The sequence below is a fragment of the Lutra lutra genome, chromosome 2 (assembly GCF_902655055.1).
Source record: "Lutra lutra chromosome 2, mLutLut1.2, whole genome shotgun sequence".
In the NCBI taxonomy this organism is placed as follows: Eukaryota; Metazoa; Chordata; class Mammalia; order Carnivora; family Mustelidae; genus Lutra; species Lutra lutra.
In genome coordinates this window covers 54,964,006-54,988,345 of record NC_062279.1, presented here as the reverse complement: position 1 = coordinate 54,988,345, position 24,340 = coordinate 54,964,006, and the positions used below count along the sequence as shown (strand labels likewise).

General features: G+C 45.8%; 1 protein-coding gene across 4 annotated transcripts in view; it reads left to right on the top strand.

The window, feature by feature from the left end:
• The first annotated feature begins 6,115 nt into the window (after positions 1-6,115).
• GATA4 (GATA binding protein 4) overlaps positions 6,116-24,340 on the top strand; it is an 83,183-nt gene continuing 64,958 nt past the window's right edge. Inside the window, exons 1-3 of one of the 4 annotated variants that reach the window (XM_047717444.1) lie at positions 6,130-6,260; positions 21,642-21,769; positions 22,954-23,069. The gene's annotated coding sequence lies outside the window, so the exon portion shown is untranslated. Of the gene's footprint in view, positions 6,261-21,548; positions 21,770-22,953; positions 23,070-24,340 lie in introns of those variants that run through there. The other 3 variants (XM_047717441.1, XM_047717445.1, XM_047717446.1) reach the window with 3 other exon arrangements.

Below are 24,340 nucleotides of genomic sequence, written 5' to 3'. Positions count from 1 at the left end.
ACTATCTTCCTTTTAAAGTATGTAATGTCAAATGAGGCTTAATCACTTAGAATTTGATAGAAATTTTCACACAATGAAAAGAAAGGAAATTCAGTTTCTTCAATTCCACAACCTCCTCATTCATACAGGCCAGCCAGTTAATGAAATTCTAAATTATTCTGTGTGTGCAGCCCTATGTTGGTACTCATCCCATTGCAAGTGTCTAAAAAAATTCATATCTGCTTAGTAAAGGTATAGTTGCATCTAGGGGTTCAAAATGAGCCATCAAGGTCCTCATTACCTAGCAGACCCTCTTCCATGTGTGGACCTTGAAGATGCACATTCCACCAACTCTGGAAGCCCAAGAGACAGATGGCTTTTTCATCATTCGCCCTGGCTAGAAATTCTCAGGAAAACTCTGAGTGCATCTTCAAATTGGCCAACTTGGGACACTTGTTCCAACTAAGCCAGTAAAAATAGATGTCCCATAGGAAAGAGGATTCTGCCACTTGAGGAAGGGAAGAGAGAGGCCAAGTGCTGGGACTAGTCCTCCATAAAAGTCCTCTCTGCCCTTAAAAAGGAAATTTTCAGACAGTCCCTAACCGTGCAGACTTTATGTTCCACAAGGAGAAACAAGAAACCCCAAACATGCAATTTATATAACACGACAGAGAGGAGCTTGCAAATATGTACACATTGAACCCCAGCTTTATGAAAGACTGATCTGAATAGGATGTCGGTTAAGTGAGAATAACAAAATGTTGCCTTGGTCTTGGACACGACTGAAACACCTGGAATCTGATGGATCTAGTCAGGGAGGGGGCATCTAGTTTCCAAGGAGGGAAAGAATTTTGGCTCTTGTACACACGAGGTTAATGGGTCACATGAGAGAACAGAGGTGAGTGCTTGCCAAACTGTAAACTGCTACACAAGTATTACCTAGCAGAGAGCACGAGGAGAACATCCTTGAGAAGGACCCAATGAGGTTCAGAGTCCGCTGGCACGGCTAGAAGAATATCAGGGTTGAAGCTAGCAGTCCTGTGTTCAAGGCCCTTCCGTGGAGTTAGATAAAAGGGTAAGAGAATGTACACGAAGTGCTCAGCCTCATGCTTGGTACATGATGAGAAGCCAAGGAACTGTCGCCATTCGTAGGGACCTGTCTCGTCAAGTCGAAGTGCAGGACAAGAGGGAGGGAGACTGGGGGTACAGACACAGAAGATCAAGTTGCAATGAAATGAGACTAACAAAACCCCAAGGACTGCTCTAACTAGAGAGCCTGGGATTGTACTGAAGAAACTTTCAGTAAACATCTAGTGAATCCAGTTGAATTGCAGTAGGGTGATGGAAATGTTCTAGATTTAGATAGTGGTGATGATTGCACAGCCTGTGGATACACTAAAAAAATCACTGAACAGTACATTTTATAAGAGTGAATTTCAAGAGATGTGAATTGTATCTTAATTTTAAAAAAATTGGAAACGGAGAGGCTAGAGAAGAGAGAGAAGTCAGAACAGGGTGGAAATGCAATTAAGTCAGAACCTGGCCCTGCAGACCATTGTTTTCCCATTGTCCTCCCCTCTACCCAGGCCATGGGACTGCGGGTGCTTCTAGAGTCAAGAAGGTCTTCTAAAGACCCAAGCCCAAATATGGTACCCACCCTTACCAAAAGCTAGTCACCCTAGGGCCTCCTGGGCCCAAGGAGATACTTACCAATAGTAATGTCATTGCAGTAGGAGGAACTGCCTGGTAAGGACAGTACAGCCATGAGCTCCGGAGCCTGGAAGGGTTCTTGGACAACTGGTCAGCTCTTGCCAAGCAACTGTTCACAGATTTCCTGCCTGGACACAGGTTGGCACATGTGGCCAGAGCAGGGTCACTGGGCTAAAGGCAAGCCTCCTCTTCTGCCCACAGTTAATAATATTAATACACTTAATTCATTCACTCGTTTGTTCATTCATCCATCCATTCATTCATTCATTTTAATGCCAGGCTTCACACTAAATGCTTCCCATCTCATTTAACCTTCATAGGAACCCTGGGGCACCTGGGTGGCTCAGTCATTAAGCATCTGCTTTTGGCTCAGGTTATGGTTCCAGGGTCATGGGATTCAGCCCCACATTGGGCTCCTTGCTCGGTGGGAAGCCTGCTTCTCCTTCTCCCACTCCCCCTGCTTGTGTTCCCTCCCTCACTGTGACTCTGTCATATAAATAAATAAAATCTTTTTTTTTTTAAAAGAAAATATTTTTAAAATCCCTCATAGAAACCCTACTAGAGAAGAACTGTTATCATGCCCATTGTATAGATTTGGAAACAGAGGCTTAAAGATGTTAATTAACTTACTCATGCAAGAGGAAGAAATGTAATTTCTGGAGATTGTCTCTTCATCATAAGTTCACTGTCAAATACCCCAGAGAAAGAACAGTCTTCAGAAGGGAAGTCAGAATTTAAGAGTTATTTGGTGAGATAAGAGGGGCAGGTGGTAAGAAAGACTATCGCTTTCCACCTTCTAGAGTACTTTTATTTTTTTTAAGATTTTATTTCTTTATTTGTCAGAGAGAGAGAGAGAGAGAACAAGCAGGGCAAGCAGCAGGAAGAAGGAGAAGCAGACTCCTCTCTGAGCAGGGACTCTGATGTAGGGCTCCATCCCAGGACCCTGGGATCATGAGCTGAGCCGAAGACAGACGCTTAACCAACTGAGCCACCCAGGCGTCCCTACCGTCTATAGTACTTTCAATTTTAGCAATAAATATGTAACACTGATAATAAAAAGCTAATGAAAACTCTGTGTGTGTGTCTCTGTGTGTGTGTTTTAAAGAATAGGGAAAGCAGATCTAAAAACAGGTGTTCCTCAGATCCTCAGAAAGTCTGCCTCAGGCTCCCTCCCTGGTGTAGGTCTTGAGTGATTTTTAGAGAGTTCTGGCTGCTCTTATTAGTAGTTCTGTCATCTCCTTCTCTGGGGTTACCTTCTGACTGAATAGGACAAGCACATGAGCATGTCTGATACTCTGCTCTTTTCCAGATGTGCATACTGAGAAGTAGCTGGCAGGAGGCTTTGCTAATTCTGAGCCCAAAGTAGAGCTGGCTTCCCTGGTCCTGTCTCACCATGTCACCCTTCACCATTCTGGTAAGTGAGGGGCCAAGGACTCCAACCTCTTCCAGGAAAGGCTTGTGCTAGCCTGGACTGAATGGATAGAGCCCCAAAGCGAGTCTCAGGACGGTGAAGTTTCAGGTTCCCCCAAATACATAAAAACCTTTGGAAAGTTTGAAACACAGGGGACCAAAATGGGCTTCCCTCCACCTCACACACACACACACAGAAAAAAATCAGAAATGGAGGGAGAAATGAAAACATGTGAAGTTTCATGAACTATCCCATGATTGTTTTTATTTTTAAAATTTCTGAACACACACAAAAATGTGCAGTCTATAGCTTGCATTTCCTGGGCATTGCTGGCCCCAGCGGTTATGCTGTGAGGCTCCTGGGTTCTTGTGGTCACGTGTAGAAAACTGAAGCAAAAAGATGTCAGAGCTGGAATTCAAACCCAGATGCTGTGGTCACTGCACCTTGATGTCAGAAGGCACGTCCCTTAATCTTTTAATAAAGAGGTAAGTGTTCTCTCTGCTGCAGTGTAACTCACAAGAGAATCTCATGCACTACCTCCTTCTCTACTGCAAAATCCTTCCCTTTGACAAACTTCTGAGCAAGCAGGGCAGTCTATCCCCGGAGAGAACCCTAACTAGGATAAGTGGAAGTTGCTGCTTCCAGGTCTTTGCTGCTTAAAAGGATGGATAGCTCCTCTCCAAATTTTAGATCAGAACTCCATAAGGAGTGGGAAACAGTATAGAAGTTCCTCCAGAAATTAAACATAGACTGTTTTATGGTCCAGTAATTCCACTTCTGATGATATGCCCATAAGAATTGAAAACAGGTATTTGCATACCCATGCTCAGAGCGGCATTATTCACAATAGCCAAAATGTCCATCCATGGATGAATGGGTCAACAAAAGCCATCTATCCATATGATGGAATTTTCTTCAGCCTTAAAAAAGGAAGAAAATTCTGGCACATGCTACAACACGATGAACCTTGAAGACATTATACTAAATGAAATAAGCCAGTTATAAAAGGATAAATTCTTTATGATTCCACTTATCTTCCACCTAGAATACTCAAATTCATAGAGACACACAGGAGAATGGGGGTTATGGTGGTGGGGGCTGGGGGAAGGGGAATGGGGAGTTAAATGTTCCATGAAAACAGAGTTTGAGCTTGGGAAGAGGATACATACTTAAAAATGGTTCTGATGGTAAATTCTATGTTATGTATATTTTAACATGATGATTTTTTGAAAGTCCATGAAGGGAAGTCTCATGGGAACAAGGCAGTCCTCTCGCACAGACACCCTGCCCCGGGAGAAAGAAGGTGGACCCAAGCTTCTGCATCTCAGCCTTATACTGTTCAGCTCACTCTTTAGGAATTTTAATGATCTGACACCACAGGGAGTTTTACACTAAAATCTTCCTGTGGCGTAGTTTCTACAAGCTATTTGGCAGGGGAAGAGTGTAAAGACAGATAACAATAATAGACACCTTATTCATCACTTACGAAAACATTTGTAACTGAAAATTCTTAGAAGGGAAAATATTCATTTTCCCCTTATGTTTTTCCTTTTTTCCCAGGCCTTCATCTCCCTCATTTCTTTTCCACCGTACACGTGCTTTTTAATTTCTGGCAGTTCACTTCCCTTTTCTGTTTCATGTTCCCTGGTCTCCATGTGGGAAAAAAAAAATCATCGCTTGCACATTCTCTCCTCACTTTGCAGAAGATTGTTGTAAAGATTCTGAGAGTCTGGGAAGTGGGAAATAGGCTAAAATATAAAGGTGCTGTGTTTCTCCTTCTTATAAAGAATTGCCTTTGGGGGCGCCTGGGTAGCTCAGTGGGTTAGGCCTTTGCCTTGGGCTCAGGTCATGATCCCAGGGTCCTGGGGGTCCTGGGATTGAGCCCCGCATCAGGTTCTCTGCTCAGCAGGGAGCCTGCTTCCCTTCCTCTCTCTCTGCCTGCCTCTCTGTCTACTTGTGATCTCTGTCTGTCAAATAAATAAATAAAATCTTTTAAAAAAAATTTTTTAGAAAAGGAATTCTTAAAAAAAAAAAAAAAAAAAAAAGAACTGCCTTTGGGAGATACTAACTCCACAGATGAAACTCACCCTAACTCATGCAGGGCCTGAGAGGGTAGAATTCCCACCTCTCAGATTGATGTCTCCAATCAGGCCACAGTCGCCACTTCATTTCTTCCTGTGTGACTGGCACAGCCCTGCAATCCTGCATCATTTGGGGGACTGGGAAGTGTGGCGGCCAGTAGAGCTGTACCTCCATACAATGTAGAGTGATGAGCTCCCCATACCGGGAGTATTCAAACAGAGTACAGATAATCACCTTACTGGGGATTCCTGCTCTGGGAAGGAGATTGGAATTCTGAGGATTCTTCCAACTCTAAAAACATAGTGATTTCTTTATGGCCAGGTGAGGAATCAATGAATCACATACCCCTTCCTTGCTGGGTAACTGGGCCACAGGCCCATTTCTAACCTCTCTGAGTTCAATTGTCTCAATTCTCTCTTACTGTTACATGATCTGCCCACCTGCTCCTGTTGTGAGGAGCTCTGGAAATTCTACAGGAACCAGTGCTTTGAAAATCTGTTATTTTGGATTGCCATACTAGGAAGAGCAGTACTGCCATTACTGTGATTTTGACCCTCAGGGGCCAGTAGCACCAAAGCTGGCCATGGGAAGGAGCCAGTGTACACCTCAGGAAGGCAGGAGAAGCCTCTGAGAGAGACTTGGGGTGAAGAAGCCTCCTGCTGTGAAGCCAGCACTTTTCCCCACAAATGGTGATTCCTTAAGTTTGTTTCCTGCCCCTCTCAGTCCTTCTGAGTGACCTTCCGGAAACATCTCTGGAACCTTGTGAACATTGACTTTTTAAAAAATGTCCTACTAGGAACACGTTCCCTAACAGGGTTTCCTTCCACTTGTACACAAACCACCCCTCCCAGCCCAAAAAAAATGCTTGCTGAATTAATGAACCACTTCTCTTATCTATTTTTCCTGTTATCTAATTCCGAGGGGAAAGCTGGGAGCTCCGAGGGAGCTGGGAGACGCAGCTCACAACGCCTCCCTCCCACCCCGCTGAGAACAGCCTGGAATCCCTGAGACTGAGGGACGGAGACCGTTCCTGAGAGTCTGCCTTGCACTCGGCCGCGGGGAGCCTCTCCCACCGTGGGTAAGTCCTTTCCTGGCCTTCCTGGGGGACCCTCCGTCGGGGGAGAGAGGGGGATGCAGCCTACCAGGAGGCCGCCAGGAAGGCCGAGAGCCGCTGGGCGCTGGGCGGAAGGAATAGATGGTTGGTGGGAGCGCCGAGTCGGAGACTGTGGGGAAAGGGGAGGTGAAGGAAAGGGGGAGAGAAAGGACCTACCAGTGCGTGCCTGAGGATGAGCAAGAAGCCCTCAGTCTTTTGAGGACAGGAAGAAAGGAGGAGAATATTGGTGGGCCAGGCCGTGGGCCAGACAAGGCTTCCTTTCCCACTTTTTCTCTTTCTCTTTCTCACAACCTGGTAGCATTTTAGTTTCTCCATTTCCGGGTTCAGCCTCCCACTCCAACAATCAGAATCGATGGGAATGGTCCATCTCCTAAGAAAAAGTAAACAAATACATACCACACAAACAATTAAACGCATTTGACCAGGTGTTGGGGGGGGCGGCTCTTGCCTTGCTTCCCGGGACACACCCAGATCACTAAGCTTCCCCCTCACCCAGGGGTACGTGCTGCTGAAGCTCAGTCTTGAGAACCCCTGAGAAAACTAAGGAAAACCTTCCTGACCCATGTCAGACCTGTCCGGTGTGCTTTCAGGGCAGAAAGTCTCACCAGTGTTTCCTGTTGGCTTCATTGTTTGGATCGTGAATAGGCCTCAGAAGCTGACACTTTGCTTTGCCTCTTTACAGGCCAAGGGTCAGCCAGGATAGGTGTAGGGTTTAATTTTTCATTTATTCTGGAGTCAGGTATATAATGGGAAGGAGGAGGAGTGGTGGGTTTTGCAAGTGAACGGCAATGATTGTACAAAGCCCACGTCATGCTTTGAAGAGCTTGGCTGCATATGCTTTTGCTCCCAAGTCAAAATTACCTCTGCTTCCTCTAAATCCAGAGTTGGGGCAAATGAGCTTTGAATTCTATCTGTAGCAGAGAAAAGGGCTGAGTCCAAAAGAAAAGGACAGATGAGGGTAAAGACAAGAGGAGCAGCTTTGAGAAGACACAAGTGGAGAAGGAGAAGACTGGGAGTCACAGTGAAGCATTACCTGACAGCTAAGGCTCTGGGAGAATTCAAAATCAGCTGCTTGTCTGATATTCCTTCCCTTGCCCAAAGGTTGAAAACAGACTATGGCATATTTTAACTCTGTAGGTTTAGGACTAAGCAAGTTCTAATTTGGAATTGGGTAGGATTTAGTGCAAAGTTTCTTGGTGTCTGCGCACTGACTATAAATATTAGCAGAGAATGGAAAATTGTTCCTTCATGTTTCCCTCTCCCGAAGCCTAGCTTCCAGCAGGATGAATTAAAAAGCTGTTTTAAAATTTACACTCATCTGCTTTACTTATCTTCCCCCTGCCTAGCTCCTGTTCCCCCTCCCTCTCCCCCCGCTTCTCTTTTCCCCCTGTGCAGACATTCTCACTCTTCTGCATATTCGCCAAAATTAAAGGAAATTGAAAGGTCTTTAGCTGCGCAAGATTAAGGAAGTGCTGATCTGAAAATAAGGGAAAACCTAACTGTGAAAGTCTGCTAGAATCTCACAACCTATCATCACAAAATCGGTTAGGTTTGTTTATTAGTAGTAGTGATAATTGTTTTGTTTCTATTAGTCTTACTTTGATAAATCGGCCTGGAGTAAATGGATATTTTTAAATCCCGGTTTATGAATTTTTTACAGAATACATTGCAGGTCATTTTTAGTGACATAGACATTTCCTCTGTCTTCTAAAGAATTTGTCTGTGAAAGTGATTTTGCCTTGGCCCGTTAAATGCAGGGGGGAGGTAAGACAGTTTTGTGGGGTTGGTATTGAGGAAATGGTAGTACATTGCTCTTTATCCTTGTTCTATTTTTCAAGCCCAATAAAATATCCATTTCAAATGACTTTTTAATGCCTAGTTATATTTGCCAAGCGATTTATAAGACGTAAACTTATAGTCTGTATGTCTAAGCCCAGAGATGTTTTAGGGCTGGGGACAGTAGAGAAAAGGGTGTTGAGGGCTGAGGTAGGACAGATACTGAAGAAATTCAAACGATCAATCTCCAACTGTCTAAACACAGCACCAAGTGGAGATTCGAGACAATTATCCGAATAATTGGGAGGGAGGGAGGCACTTTCACCTGCCTTATCTAGATAAAAGGGCGACACGGGAAAATGTCCGTGGCCCTCAAGGCTCTGCCTCGGTTCTCCTCAGGATCACAAAAATCAGGCGATTTTTCTGTGGTTCTGGGAACTGAGTGGGGATGGGGCGGCAAGGACAGGTTTCTAGAAAAACTTAAGAAGGGCTCCCACCATGCCTCTGGGGGGTGGGGGTTAGGGGGGTCGTGCGCCGCGGGACGCTAGGCCCGGGTTGATAAGCCCCGCAGCCCATCTAAGGTCAATAAACCCGGCGGCGTCAGGCTCTGGAGGAGGGTAGGAAAGGACTGGGGAGGGAAGGGAAGGGACAGCCCTCTTAAGGCTGCCGGCGGAATGAAAAGGAACCCCGGACTGCTGAGTTCCAAGTCTGGGCGCCAGCATCGGGCGCGCAAGGCAGGAGCCCTGGGCCACAGTGAGGGAGGCAGCCCGAGCCGGGGAGAGGGACCCGGTCCAGCGGACTGGGTGGGGCCCAGAGGGAATGACGACCTTGAAAGTGTCCCGAGCAGGCCTTAATGGTCCGGGTCTGGGACGACCAGTCCTAACCGCGTCGAGAGTTTGGAGAAGGAAATGAAAAATAACTTTCTTTTAAGGGACAGAAGAGCGGGGAGTGGGTAATGGACACTCCCAAATAAGGTGAACACTCAATAAAGATTCAGGGACCCCTCAAAGAGGCGGAGAATTGCTCCTAAAGCAAAAAAAAAAAAAAAAAAAGGAAAGGCGATGGCCGTATTAATTAGTGATCAGTTTTAAGCCCTTTTGGATGGTGCTTCAAAGTTTACAAATTCATTTCACATCGAGGTGGTGTTTCTCCCACACCTCGTTTGACGGGAAGTTACTCTGCCCAAAGTTACATTGCTGGGGTGTCGCGCAAAGGGGCTCAAATCAAGGACTCCTCATCAGAGACGACCTTGCCAAGGGCAACCCCCAATGAGAAGTATGCAGCCTGGGATGGAAGCCCCACAAAACGCTACTGTCCCGTCGGGTGCGTTTAACTTCCTGAGCCTCTGGTCCCTCCGGCTGAGCCTTCTGTACAAAGCCCGAGTGGCCAGGTGGAGAAAGAGGCGGTGGTAGTGGAGAGGGCTCTTGTAACAACAGGAGGCTCAGAGGAAACCCTGAGCGCGCGACACTACCTTCTTAAACCAGCGAATCTTTGCAAATAAACAACTAGACCGTTTGAGTTCCTTGCCACTTAGCAGCGGAACTTCCTCTTATCATTTCTATTCCTGGCGAGGCCGAGGTTACATTGGTTTGAATGCCTTCAACCATTACGGCGCCGCATAGGTCAAGTCACCTCGGACGGGGATCGCTCCAGCTGTCTCCGGGGTCTCGTCTCCAGCCCCAGGATCCAAGCGGGATCCAACGTCCCCGAGCAGGGCTAATGGCCGAGAAAGCCCAGGCCGCAGACTGCAGAGTCCAGGTCTCGATCAGTCTTGTGACCTCGGGCCTGGCCCTGGTACTGCTCAAAACGTGTCCCTGATCGCCCTTTCCGCTGGAGCCCTTTGGCGGAGCTCAGAGCCGGGAGGATGCTCACCGCGGAGATGGACCCGGGAGCTGCGGAGAAGGGGGACAGAGCATCCACCCGCCTCCTGCACACTCCTTTCGAAGTGCGGGGGCTGGCGCGACCCTGGACCCGCTCGCCCCAACGTTGTTGCCCCCATTCGGTCAGGGCAGCAAGGAGGGTAGCGAAGCCGCGGACCTCTGCTGTGTTTCCAGGCGCTACCGCCCACGTAAGGTTCCAGAAGAGGCCAAGAATTACAACAGGAGTTTCATCTAAACGGGAATTCCTTACACGCGCGCGCGCGCCCACACACACACACACACACACACACACACACACACTCCCCACCACTTAGGCTGCTCGACATTTCAACATCCCTGTGCAGAGAGACAGCTCCTTCCCACCCTAGTCGAGGGTCGCAGCGAATCCGACTCGAGTCCGCAAGGCACTGGTTCAGTCCTTTCTCGGAGGGTTACTAAGGGGCATGGATGGCACCCCGAGCTCGAGGGCTTAGTGGCTATGGACACAGAGTTCAGAGAGTCTCCCTCAGCCCGGTTCAAAGAGCCTTAATATTTTCTGTCCGTCCCCGGCCCCCGCGGAGGCCGGAAGTAGCGATTTTCGACGCTTCGGGACCTGGGGCTTGTGCAGAAGCCACTGGATTCCCAGGCCTGGGCAAGCTGGAGTTCTGGCGAAGGATACTGTCTTTTTTATCGTTTCTCGGCCGCAAACTCGACAGTTCCCCAGCACCCGTCCTCCGGGTCTTAGGAAAGACTGTCCGCAGACCCTTCCCAAACCACAGTTCGCTAAGCCCAGGGGCAGTGGCGGCAATCCCTGCAGCAGATGCCCCGCGGGGGGCCGGGTGTCCAGGCGCCCGGTGAGGCGTTCGCAGGGGTCGGTGTTCCGCAGCGCGGAGTTTGGAATGGCTGCGGCTTTTTCTTTAGATACTGTGATGTGTTGTTCTCTCTCATCCAGCCTACGCAGGGGTCTTAGGGATTTTCTTTCTTCGTTCAGTATTGTCTTAACTTTCCTTGTTTTCTTCTTTCCTTCGTTCATCCTCACCCACCCCCGCCTCCCTCTATGATTCTCGTTCTCCTCCAATTCAATTCCTGCGTTTCCTTTTCTAGCTTAATCAAAATCCTTCCCCCTTACTTTGTTCTTTATCTATAAAATTTGCCCTCCCTTTCTTTCTTTCTTTCTCTTTTTCTTTCTTTCTTTCTTTTAACCTGAGTGCCTTTCAGTTTCGCCCCGTCCTTGTCGGCTGCAGACCCTGCTGATTTTAGCGACTGCGGGATGATCCCGGACACACGTTCCACCTTTAAAATTTCCAGTGTCTCGTTTGTTCTTTTCTCATCCCAGTTCTAGATCATTACTCCTCATGGTAAATTCGTTTTTATTAATTTGGATGTGCTGCTTCCATGTAGAACTTACTGGATATAGATGTCTTGTTGGGTGAATGAGAAGCCGTCCTGTTGGCGAGTTTTTTTAATGTCTGGATATTGAACTACACACTAGCTGTGTGTTTGCCCTTAAGAAATTTCTTAAATTTCCACCTCTAAATAAATAACACACTATAAAATCATTTTCCTATGACTAGGTGGATGTCTAAAACACTGATTCACTAAAAACAAAAAACAAAAAACAAACAAAAAAAAACGATGCAGGTTTTTTTCTTTTAATGTAGAAACATTACATACTGAGCCAGATGATTTGTCCTGCCACACCATTTATTATGGCTTTTCACTAACTGCAAGATTTAACAGGAAATTGATATGGTATAAATAGATAACTTTCCCTTGTTCACCGGCTAAGATTTTATTTGCTTTCTGTTATATCACAGTAATTCTATCATAATAACGATAGAACAATTAGTATATCCTTGTAGATAAATAATGATTTTGAGCATTTGTCATTGTTTTATGTAGAATTTGTTGTTAAAGCATACATGAAATTTTCTTTTTATTAAGTGTTGATAAATAGATCTTTTTTTTTGCTTTTAGATAATAACTGGAGACAGAAAAAAAAAACTCATAAGAAAAAAACTTAGGTTTCTTTAAGACACTTAAAACTCTAAAGAAACTTTTCCTTAAGAAACAGAGTCATTGGGGCCCCTGGGTGGCTCAGAGGGTTAAAGCCTCTGCCTTCGGCTCAGGTCATGATCCCAGGGTCCTGGGATCGAGCCCCACATCAGGCTCTCTCCTTGGCAGGGAGCCTGCTTCCTCCTCTCTCTCTCTGCCTGTCTCTCTGCCTACTTGTGATCTCTGTCTGTCGAAAAAATAAATAAAGAAAAGAAAAGAAAAGAAAAGAAACAGAGTCATTAACAGGTAAAAACTTGAGCACAGAGAATTAGGAAGGGAGATCAGAAAGGCAGCTACGCTTCCTCTGTGGTAACTTAAAAACAACAAAAAATTTAGGAGAGATACAGCCCTCCCGATGTAGTAGTCGCTGTGCAAATGCGCCTCTCTGATATCAAGCTGGCCGGGGGGGGGGGGGGGGCAATGTCTTCCAAGTGTTCCTAGCTTCTTGAAAGTTGACAAGCAGAATTCAGGAGTTACTGTCTTAGTACTCCCTAGAATTCAGATAGTAACTACTGACCATATCAGATATCTGCTTCCTTAAATGCTATGGGAGTGGGTACAGGATTGAGGGTCCTGGGCAAGTTCTGAGAAGAGGCTCTATGTGGAAACAGCCTTGGGGCCCCAGGATTTGTCAGCAGCTCTCTGCTCTCCCTTGGCCTCTGGATTCCCCCCAGGCTTCTCAGGGCTGCCTTAGAAAGCTCTCATCGTAGTGGCCGCCGGGGTTTGCTCCAGCCGCGATAACGAAGGGGCTCGCTATCTAATCTGGACAGCGGCTTGAACAATCCATTAGACCTCGGCATTTATCGAGGCAGGGGTAGAGGGAGGGATGCGGTCTGGCTGCCCCACCCTGTTCTGGGAGGCTTTGAGTTGCCCCATTTGGCGACAGGAAGGATTAATGAAGTAGAGAATTTTGTGTGGACTCAAAACTGACCGCTGCATGGTATGCTTCTTGACACCGGTAAATAAAATTCTACCCATTGTCAGTATAAAGATGAATTAGAATCCCTTTGGGTCAGGGGATCGCGTTTCCTTTTAAGAAGTTCAATATATTTTATATTGTCTCTTTCAAACTCCACACCAGTCAAAGGGCACTGGAAGAATCCAATATTCACCAGTATTCCTCGGGACTTGAGAGACTTAAATCCATCCACCATTCTTTCGTTCATTCATTCAGCAAACATTTACAGAGCTTTCCTCTGCACCAGGCATTGTGCCTTGTACTGACAGGTTAAATTATTTGCCCAAGATGAGAACTCCACTGGCGACTGGGGTGGGACCCTAAATCAACTATTCCAGTCCCGTGACTGCTCACTTCTTTACTCCAACACATACAAATCAGAGACGTCGGGAGCTAGAAGGGCCCCAGAGGTTATCTGCTTCAGCCTTCCATTCAATGCAGGAATCCCCTCCCCAGAAGGCCAGCAACAGTCTCTACCCTGGACTGGCTCAGTAATAATCACTCCTGCCTGGGTTTTCCACTTGAAAGTGACTCACTGGACTGGCAGGTCTTTCCCTGAGAGAAGACCATCACTGCCTGCCCACACCTAAGCGCACAGTGCTAAGACTCTCAAGCTGCTGCAACCCACAATACCCCAAGAACCCAGCTGTGCCACTTCCCCTTCAGACTTCTCTTGGGAAGGGAGATCCCAGGTCCTGGACACCATCCCCATGAAACTTTAAGGCTCTATGGGCCTTAGTTAATCCTCACTTGTCCAACAGAGGATATCTGTTAGCAAGGAAATATTATAGGCAGTAGCCAAAGAATCACCACCAGAGTCTGTTTCTGGTCCCAATGCAAACACCTGCAAACTGGGTGACAACAAGAGAGTTATTTCTCTTCTATTTCTGGCATATGCAAGAAAGAAGATGTATGAATGTGCTTTTCAATAGTTGAGAGCCACCTTCTTCAAAGATAAACTTTCCCTTTGTAGATAATCTGAGATTATTCTCATTTGCTGGTTAAAAACATAAAGGCTACAAAAGGCAATTTCTGGACAATAAGCTCATGACAAAGAATGTCAATGGAAACTTTAGATCTGATGAAACACAAAGTGCAAACTGTCCCTGGGTCAGAGGTAAAAGTTTGGACTCCAGTGTTACAATAATATGATTTGAATCCCATCTGTACCACTTACTGGCTATGTTATCTTCGGTAAATTTCTTAACATTTCTTTTTCATTTATGAATTCCTCATAAACTTTACAGTACAGGGCATGTGGGTGGCTCAGTCCTTTAACATCTGCCTTCAGCCCAGTCTGTCCTGGGACCAAGCCCTTGATCAGACCCCCTGCTCAGCAGAGAGTCTGCTTCTCCCTCTCCCTCTGCCCTTCCCGCACTCAGGCATGCTCTTGCTCTCTTAGTCTCTCTCTCTCTCTCTCAAATAAGTAAATAAAGTCTTTTAAAAAACAAAACAAAATAACAACAAAAAACTTCACAGGACAGGCAGGACCTCTCCCTGGTCCCTGAAATAATCTTCATAGTGGGATTCATTCAGCTAGGTACCACCATTGGTTTCATGTGGTTTTGTTTGTTTTTGTTTCTTACACGTAGTCTCAAAGCCCTTCAGAAATTAAATTTGTCTGGTAAAGGATGGAAATTTGCCTGACAAATTGATAAGTATATTTTTAAGTTATCTTACCCAAAATTGAGTGCTGCTGGTGGTACTGGAAATTTTGGAAGCAACATTTCTAGAAGGCAAGTTTGTGATATGGATCCAAAACCTATTAAGTGTTCATATTTTTTGACCCACTTTTCCAGTAATAGAAATTTACCCCAAGGAAATAATTAGAGGCTTATAAGGTGCTCTACTTACCAAAATTTATGTCAGTTTGACAAGGATACCTCAAACTTCTATTTATTATAGCAAAAAGCAGAAAATAACATGAACTCTAAACAGTAAGAGCTTGTTTACATAATGCAAAACCCATAGTTAGCCATCACACTGTTTCCTTAAAATACTTAATGACATAAAAGGGGCACTTGGGTGCCTCAGTAGGTTGAGCCAGCCTTGGGCTCTCAGTTTCAGCTCAGGTCATGATGTCAGGGTTGTGAGATTGAGCCCTTCATGGCAGTGGGCTCCATGTTCAGCGCCCAGTCTGCTTGTGCCTCTCCCCCTGTATTCCTGAGCACAATCTCTTTCAATCTCTCTCTCAAATAAATAAGTAAACAAAATCTATAAAAAATATTTAACGATATAGAAATGTCTCATATTTTAAAAAAATAAAAAGAAGATTGCAAGAACACTATGCCGTGTGAAACTGGTGGAGAGAGGTGGGGGAAGGGAAAACACTATTGTCAGTGGGTGAGTGGTGAGGGATAGTTTTTCTTGTTCTTAATATGCTTTCCTGTATTTTCCAAATGAACTACAATGAGTTCCTGTTTCTTTGAAATTAGAGAAAGAAATGTTTTGAGAGGGGTGGGGAGGATTGATCAGATCCAACATATGTCTCTTCCTAAGGTTTCATGACTATTGTGCTTACAACATAATTTTATCTATTTTAGAAAATTCAGGGTTAGCCTTCCTAAAACTCAATGGACTCAAACTCCAAGAATAGTTCTCCACTCCTGATTCCTGGCTGAAGACATTTACAATTGGTAGGAGTGATTTTGCCACAAAGAGGTCTCCCCTCCCCCCTTTAGAAAATGTTTTCACAGCTATCCAGATTGTCTCAGAATTTCACTTGTAACCTTGAGTGTTTCTGAAATTGAAAACATAGTCTAAGTTCTTGTAACTTTTTCTCTTCTCAAAACTCCCTTTGCTGGCAGAAGGATGTGCTGGAATGTAAGGCCAGGTGCTGGTCCAGCTGCAAATAAAAGCTGATTATTCTGGGAGAAGGGGAGGAGAGTTTGAACAGGGGAGGGAAGTCAGACCTTTAGGGGTGGCCCAAAAGCTGGAGAGGGTGTTCAAAAAGAAGACCTTTGTGGAAGCAAAGTTAGCCGCTAAGGATGGGATTGAAGACCAAATGAGTTACAAGACAAGTTTTAATGAATGTCAGGTGCCACTATTGAACTGAAATAGTTTTAATTTGTAGGTAAAGGAGTAGTTTATAAGGATGAAGGCTGCTTTCCTCCCCCTTTATAAGCAGAGTGTGAAATGGGGTTGGGGTGGGGGGAGAATGGTAACAAAAAGGAACAAAATCCCACCGTAAACTCAAGGAACCTTCTGGATGTCTGGCAGGCTCAGTGGATGGAGCATGCAACTCTAGATCTTGGGGTAGTAAGTTTGAGCCCCATGCTGGGTATATAGAGTTTCCTTAAAAATAATAATTATAAAAAACTTCGAAAGACCTTTTACTGAGACTTTTAATTGAATGTAACACATTTGGTCAACAGAAGATAAAAGTAACATCAAACTAGAGGTCTGTTTCATTGTTGTTAGTTAGCCAATAAACATTTAGCAAATAAAAATTGTAGTCTGAGTACAGCAGGAAATATAGACTTGAAATACCACTCCTATTCTCTTTCTCCACACTTTTTTTTAACACCGATGTCAGCCTTTGTGTGTAGGTTTAGATGGCTGGTTGGTAGTAAGGGAATATGAATAGAATTTTGGTGGAACCACCAAAATTAGTTTTTGTAGAATTACACTTTCATAGACTATTCATCTCTTCCCTTCTCCTCTACAAGGCAGCAGGACCCAGTCAGTCACCATATTTATCTTCATGTCACATTTGCTAGCCTCTGCACATTACAGACATGGTGGTAGTTCTGTCTTGAAGAATAATTCTCATAGGGGGGATGTTCCAGGCACTTTTGCTGACTGAATTCCCTATGACAAAAATCTTCCATAATTACTGTCTTCTCCACACTTGTCTCTGAAGGAAATCAAACCCAAATCTGTGGGCAGACATTATGTACTCTTGACATGGCCAGGGTGCATCCCAAACCAAAGGGTAGGAGATGTGAGGAGAACCAGAGCTGGAAAAGGCACATATTTTCAAAACCTTTGGAAAATGCTTTATTTTCTACTAGCTGGGAGTTCCTAAGTCTCTAGGCCAGTAAGATATTGACTGATTTTCTTACCACTATGACTATCCCAGAAATGTCCCATCAGACACCAGTTTTTCTTGAAGACTCAACCTTCTATATTTTTTATATAAAGATTACATAATCTCCATATAATTTTTAAATAATTTCAATATGTAATCAAAGTAGAGTAAGAGAAGTCAAACAATTCTTCCCTTGACCCTGCTACAGACCAAACGGTACCTCAAATGGTTCTCTCATATGTAAATTTGGGGACAGTGAATAACATCTATCAAAGTGCTTCCACATACAGGTCACACTTATCTTCACAGTTGATTGCTTTCTGGAGTAATCCATGTATTATTGGAGTATTGTGTCCGTTTTATAGATGAGGTCACTGAGACTCAGAAGTGTTGCATTGCCAAAGGTCACAGCACTAATAAGTAACAGAATGCAACTGAAAATGCCCTGTTCTAACTACCAAGTGCTGCCTCCCCCACCCACCAGGGATATGCCAAGGATTCATGGGATAGTCCATATAAACTGATTTGTAATTGCTCTAATAGGTGTTCCCAGGATCCCTTAATTTCCTCATTTGAAAATCATGGAATCAAGGAATAAAAGAGCTGCACATCTCTTAAAGCTGATCTAGCACACTGCCCCCCCCTTGCCACCGCACCCCCCTCCCCTGCCTTCATTCTGCAGGTGAGCCCCAAGAAGGTTAAGTGATTTGCCAAAGGTCATCCCATGAGTTAGTGGAAAATGACCAATGCGATTTTTAAAAATTAGTTTAAAAAACTGCCTACCAAGCCCATTTTTATGGCTTATTTTAAGCAGGTTAATAAGTATACCAGACATAGCTTTAAACCCAACTGAGTAAATGCTGACACTAGTTTGTAGATTTAGCAGATAAGTAGCAATAAGGAATTATTCATCTCTCATTTATCATCCAGCCTCTCCAAGGTGCAAGGTATAAAGTGAAGCAAATAGCACTTTAAGAGCCCCCACACACGTGAGATCAAAACAGTAAAAAATAAAGTGGTTTACAAAGTCATACGTTTACAATGTGGCTGTGCCTGAAATGTGAAAAAAAAAGAAAGAAATTGAGGCAAATTTTTGCATTTCACAAATAGGCAATTTCTTATACAGAACTCCAGATTCAGACTCTAGATTTTCTCAAGCATTAATTCCTTCTTTTAAGCATGTACTGAGCACCTACTATGTGCAGAGCATTGTGGGAGATCTGGAGAATTACTATATACTCTTCCAGCCATCAAGGACTTCTTAAGCTTAATGAAGTGACAAAATAAAGCACACACACACATATACACACGCACTTGAATTTCGAAGGGAAGAGTCAGTGGGTGGAAGGGGAATGTTTATATGGGAAAAGGAGGAAAGGGGAGACTGCTGACTGCTGGGGTAGCCACAACAAGGAGCACACTGAGGTGGCCTTGCCACAATCTTGTCCCCAACACCATTTCTTTATCATGAAAATGGGGTTGTGAAACGTCATGGGCAGGGAAAAAAAAAAAAAAACAACAAAACAAAACATGAGACAGTGAATTGACTACCCCAATTAAGAATCATAGCAGAAAATCCTGTCTCTTCCCTTTAGCTGGATATTAAATACAAACAAACTGGTGGGGAGATGGAAGAAGTACTCACAGGGGGCCAAGAACAATTATAATATTTGTAACATATGCCAAAAATGAATGAAATTAACATGATTTGTTCATTTGGGAAGTGAGCTCTAATGAATTCTCACAAATTATTCAGAAGAGCTGGTTTATTTTATTATTTTTAGTCAATCCCAGTTTGTCAATGGTGAACCTGAAGCCCAAAGTTCAATGTCAATAACAGCAATCACCAATCCATAGGTGACTTTGCTCTCAGCTGCCCAGACAAAAGAAGCCAAGAGGGTTCTCTTGAGCTCCACAGTCATACAATTGAAGCATTTTCCAGTGAAAAGAAAACAAAAGATATTTATTCAAAACCCTTTACTTTGTAGATGGGGAACTGAGGCACAGAGAGTTCAAGTGACAAACTGATTATGCGTGCTACTAATAATTGCTCAGGATAGCAGGCATAAACTGGAACATAGGATCACTCTGTGAAATGATGAGACTCAAAACTTGATCGTTGGATCCAACATTGCTGTCTTATTTTCTTTCTTGTGAAGCCTGGAATATTTGTAAGTCCACAGGGTATTTGGAAGATACTCAGTTTGGAAATGTAATATGTATTGAGAGCCCCTTTTGTCTTGATTTATCCTCAGTCAAAAAGAGGCTTGGAATGACTGGAGTTTGAATGTCTATGATTCCTTGAGACCCTGGACCACATCCTCATACCCCACTCTCCCCACTGCGGCTGGGCCAGACTCACTCCCCCTTCCTGCAAAGGGCAGGCCCAGCAGTGCTACCCCAGAGCTCAGGGCTGCCTTATCGCTAATCCTCTCACCCAGGTGATTGTATCAGGATGAGGAAAGTGTGGCCTTGGGGTTCAGATTTATAGAAAGGGCAGATAACAATTCCTACAGCAGCATGTTGAAATGGAAGAACAGGGCCCATGACCTGGGTCTCAGAACTCCTGTTTCCAGCCCTGCCATGAAATAGCTGTGTGACTTTGAGTAAGTCTGTAGCCCTTTCTGAGTCCTTACTGCCTCATATATTGAATGAGTGGTTTGGACCAGAATCCCTGAGGTCCCCTGCAACTCCAGCACACCACCTCAATGTCAGTGTCAGAGAGAGGCTATCCTGTGACCAGTAAGTGAGCCAAAGGTACACACGTGGAGCCATAGTCACCCCACCAACAGGTACCCCGGGCATCTCCTGCACGTGAGTTTTTTCTATGTTTGCACTCAGTTGCTCTTCTTCAGTCATAAAGGAGAGGGATTTTACACTACAGAACAACAAGTTGAAACTCCAATTTTCCCAGTTTAACTCAACATACCTCTTAAAACACCAACTACCTGTTAGGAACTATGGAAAATACAAAGATATCAAATACAGGCTTTCTGACCTCAAGAAGAGTGAAATTTGGGGGAAAGGGGAATGTGGAGGCAGGCCAACATGTGGAGATAGTAAACTGAAATGCAGTGTGTTAAAGGTTGTGAAAGCAGAGGGAAGAAAGGGATTGATTCTGGGAATAGGCATTTAAACTATTTAGAAAAAAATTTTAAGAAGGATATATAAGGAGAAAGCCCTTGCTTTTTCCCCTTTGTGTCCCTCACAGTACCAGTGCCTTGTTCATATTGATGGTGTTTGAATTCTGAAGGCAAATTACTTGCCTGTGAATCTTGGCTCTGTTACCTATCAAGCTGGATGAGTTAATAGCTTTGTGCCTCAGTTTCTTCATCTATAAAATGGGGGAAATGGAGTGATTGTGTGGGTAAAAGAGCTAACCAATCCAGGCAACAGACTTGGCACCATGCCTGGCATATAGTAACAGCCCAGTGTTAGCTGTTACTCAATAACTGTTTGCCTAGTAAATGGATTGAAGTTTTCCTCTGCAGTCCAAGCCTTTTATCATACACACTCAGACGGATCTCATATTTTGGGTTCCTCGCTCAACGCGCTCATTATCTGTGGCTAAGATTAGGTTTAGCCTTAGAGGCCTGGCATACTCACCCTTCTCCTGTGCAGGATCAGGAATGAGCCTCTTGGTATCAAATCTTGGGGGGGGCACAGAAGGGCATGTTTTAGTGATCTCTACTCCAGGAGCCCCTTGTGTTTCAAATGTTGATGTAGGAAGGGGTTCAGTCTCTTCATCTTATAGACAGGAAATTAAAGCTTGAACAAGTTATGTGATGTGCCTGGCTGCTCACTGGGTAGCAGTTGCCCGATTTGAACCCAAGCTACAGGACTCCCAGATCAATGAGCTTCCACTACCCGCTGCCTCGACCTTGCCTGACCTTGGCCTAAGGGGCATACTCCGATGACTTTCTTGGGCCACATCAACCTCTGCTCTCTCTACTGTTCCGTAGAGAAAAGACTACCTGTTTTCCAGTTCTTAGGTCACACCTAATCCAGAATTCGGGCCATTCACCTGTCAGGCTAGTCCTGCCTCAAGGTGGGGAAGACAACAACTTGTGCCCTTTAGCTCTTCAGGTTAAGTGGTCTCCAGTGTTGACTGACTTCTTTAATTCTCATTAGCTGAAGGTGCTTTGCAGGTAGCCTGTCCATGATCCTCACCTTCCTGACAGAGAAGGTGGCCTTGGGTGCTTTCACTAGAAGGCCGAGGGTCTAGGGCAACCTGCCCCTGTTTTGCAGCCCGTCAGGCGCCCACCCAAGAGCAGGGCAGCCTTTTTTCTCTTCTGAAAGGGCAGTGGGAAGAAAAGGAGGCAGAGCAAGACGGAATAAGGAGGGAGAAATGAAGCCCTTGGCCTGAGAATGAACTAAGCTCGGTCGTATCACAAGGAGAGCCAGGGAAACGTCTTTGCTGTAAAAGAATACTTGCTCAATTAGAAAATAAGTGTACAAAACGGGGGGGGGGGGGCATGTGGGAACATTACCGTCTTTACGTGTAGATGTACTTACTTTTATTTATCTCCGTATCTTCTTATCTATCACTGTATGTATGTCTAATGAACTCTTGGAATATTCGCCGGCGTCCTGCCTTCTCTCCACCCACGCACGGCTTCATTGCCATGAAACTGACCACTCGCTTCCTAAATTGTGTCGCCTTTGAGACGTGTGGCGGCGGCCGAGTCCCGCCTCGCTGGGCGCGGCCCCTCCGCTAAGGGAAAGCACTCCTCTCCCCGGGCCGCGCCGGCGGTAACCGCAGCCTCGAATGCCAGCGCCGGCCTCGCCGCCCGGGGTAAGAGCGGAGGTCCGGGCATGGGCGGAGCGGGAGAGGGGGCCCCGCCCGGGAGGTGCCGGCTCCCAGACGGTGCTGCGGCCGCGGCCCCCGAGGGCAGGCGCGCGGGCGAGCGCGGGGCGGGAAGCGAGGCGACCGCGGGGAGGAAGCGGGCCCCAAGCACCGGGGCGCCAGGCCCCGGGAGGCGCTTCCGCACTGGCCGCCCCCTCCGCGGAGCCGGGCCGGGGCGCGCCGGAGGGGCCGGCGCGGCCGGCCGGGGGCTGACCCCGAGCGCCGCCGAGTCTGCGGCCGCCGGCCGCCCAGCGCTCGCCTCCTGCCGCCTCGGGTTACGCGGCGGCCGTCAGCGCGCACCTCATCAATAAGGCCTGACAGGCCGCCGGCTCCGCAGCCATCCATCACGCAGGCCCCGCGCGGGCTGCGCGGGCGGAGGCGCAGGGCACCCCGCGCGGGGGAAGGGGGCGGGGAGGCGGTGCGCGGGGCCCGGGAGCTGGCGACCCCCTCAGAAGAGCGAGACCCGGGAGAGGCCTGCGTTCACCAGGGGGCCGGGCGACTCTGTGTGCGCCCCCGAACAGCCCCGCTTGGCTCGGAGGAAGCATTTTTCTATCAATCAACAAATATTTGACTTTATTCCACCTCTTAATCCTAGTGTCTTTTAAGGATGTGTTCATTTGTTTTTAAAGAGCTGCAAGGGAGCTTAGAAATGATCTAGCACAACATAGGACATTTCATGAGGAAACTGAGAGCCAGATGGGAAGTGTGGTGGAGGGGCTGGGCATGTCTGAGGTCACGCTACCAGGTGGTGATGGAACCTAGAGCCCACATCTTGTGACCCCGACTCCCAGCCCTTGCGCTGGGGACACTGGCACTGTGCAGGAACCATGTCGATATGCATGTTTGACGTCAAATGTATGAAATGGGTGAAGTCGTGCACCTTGGAAGTTTTGGATGTGCCTGTCAGTGCATGAATTGTGCTGGGTCCTCATAATTCCTACTCCCAATTCAGGCCACCGTCCCTAGGTCTGGGAAGACAATAGTTAATAAGGAAAAGTATGGGGGTGAGGGGAGAGACACCCACACAGACAAATAATACAGCTCCTTGATTCATTCACTTCCTCCTCCCACCTCCTTTCCTCCCACCTACAAGGAGTTTACATGGTTTCTCTTCATGCACTTATCTGTTTCAGAACTTTCTCCCGTTGCCTGTTTGCTGGACTGTTTCTCACTGATCTGAATAGTTCGAATATAGAGGCTTGTGTTCATCTTTACATCTCTCCAAAGTTTGCAGGGTGCCTGGCACATAGTAAGTATTCAATAAATGTTTGCTCTATGAATTGCAACATTTGTAAGAAGATTCAAATAATTCAGGTTCAGAAGACATGGAGGCTGAACGCACTATCAGATCATGGTGTCCGATTTCATTTCATAAGAGGAAGACTGAGACCCACAACCCTGTCCTTGATTTACCCAAGGCCTCCCAGCGGGTAAGGTCAGATCCTTAGTGGTCCCCAGGGTTCCTTTCCTTGTTTCCCAGGATGTTGCCTGCCCTCATGCTCTTCTAGTTGTGATTCCTGCATCCATTTCACGTCTTTCTTTCCCTTCCCACCTTTTGGTTCTTCCACTGATTAATTAGCAAGCTCTGCAAGGATGGGGATGAGGGTAACAGGGAAATCCACAAAGCCAAACTGTTTGCTTTGTTTCTAACAGGAAACACAGTATTTTGTGGGGTTTTGTTCTGTTTTTGTTTATGATGGTATTTTGTTAGTGTTGGTATTTTGGTTTTTTAATTCAAGTGAAAAGGGTAAGATTAAAGCTAATGACCAATGGGTGCCTGTTAACCTTAACATTCATTTTCCTTCCGTGACCACAGTGGTTTGGGAGTTGGAAACAATGATATTATCAACAACTCTGGGAAAGGGTAGAAATCAACACACACACACACAAACTCTCTCTCTCTCTCTCTTATATTGAGCAGGAAAGGTAGCAGAGCCATCCTATGGCCCAGGCAATCAGTGGATTTTGGGCTCCCCTGTGATGGCCACTAGACTATGATTTCTATAAAATACCTGTCCAAAGTGTGGTTTTATCTGCCACAGGCCACACTGTCTTCCCATTACCACCCACTCAATGGTTGCCCATCCCTGCGCACTTCCTAAACTGTAGCTGAGTGTAATGACAATGGATGTAAGAATCAGAGTCTGTATCACTTACTCCGCAGAACTGTTGTGTGGGTTGGGTAGAATTGTGTACCAGAAAGGCCATGTTTCAGCAAATACTTTTCCTTTAGTCCATTCAGAAATATAGTCCTACTCTAAGGGGTAAATTCATTTTTTTTCCCAAGGCCATGCCTTGGCTTATTCTTGCATCATGGGAACAGCTGGACAAAACCCAGTCTCCCTAGAAAGACTGGGTTCTGGCCAGCTGGGTCTTCTGCTCTCCATCCTCCACTGTCTGCAGGTTCCCCGGGGAATGGTGGTGTTGCTGAAAGTAACTTAGCAGTTTCTGAGCTTCTGATACCTAGCTCTAGGACTCTCCAGATGAGAGAACAGAATAACCCTCCCTCACATATCACCC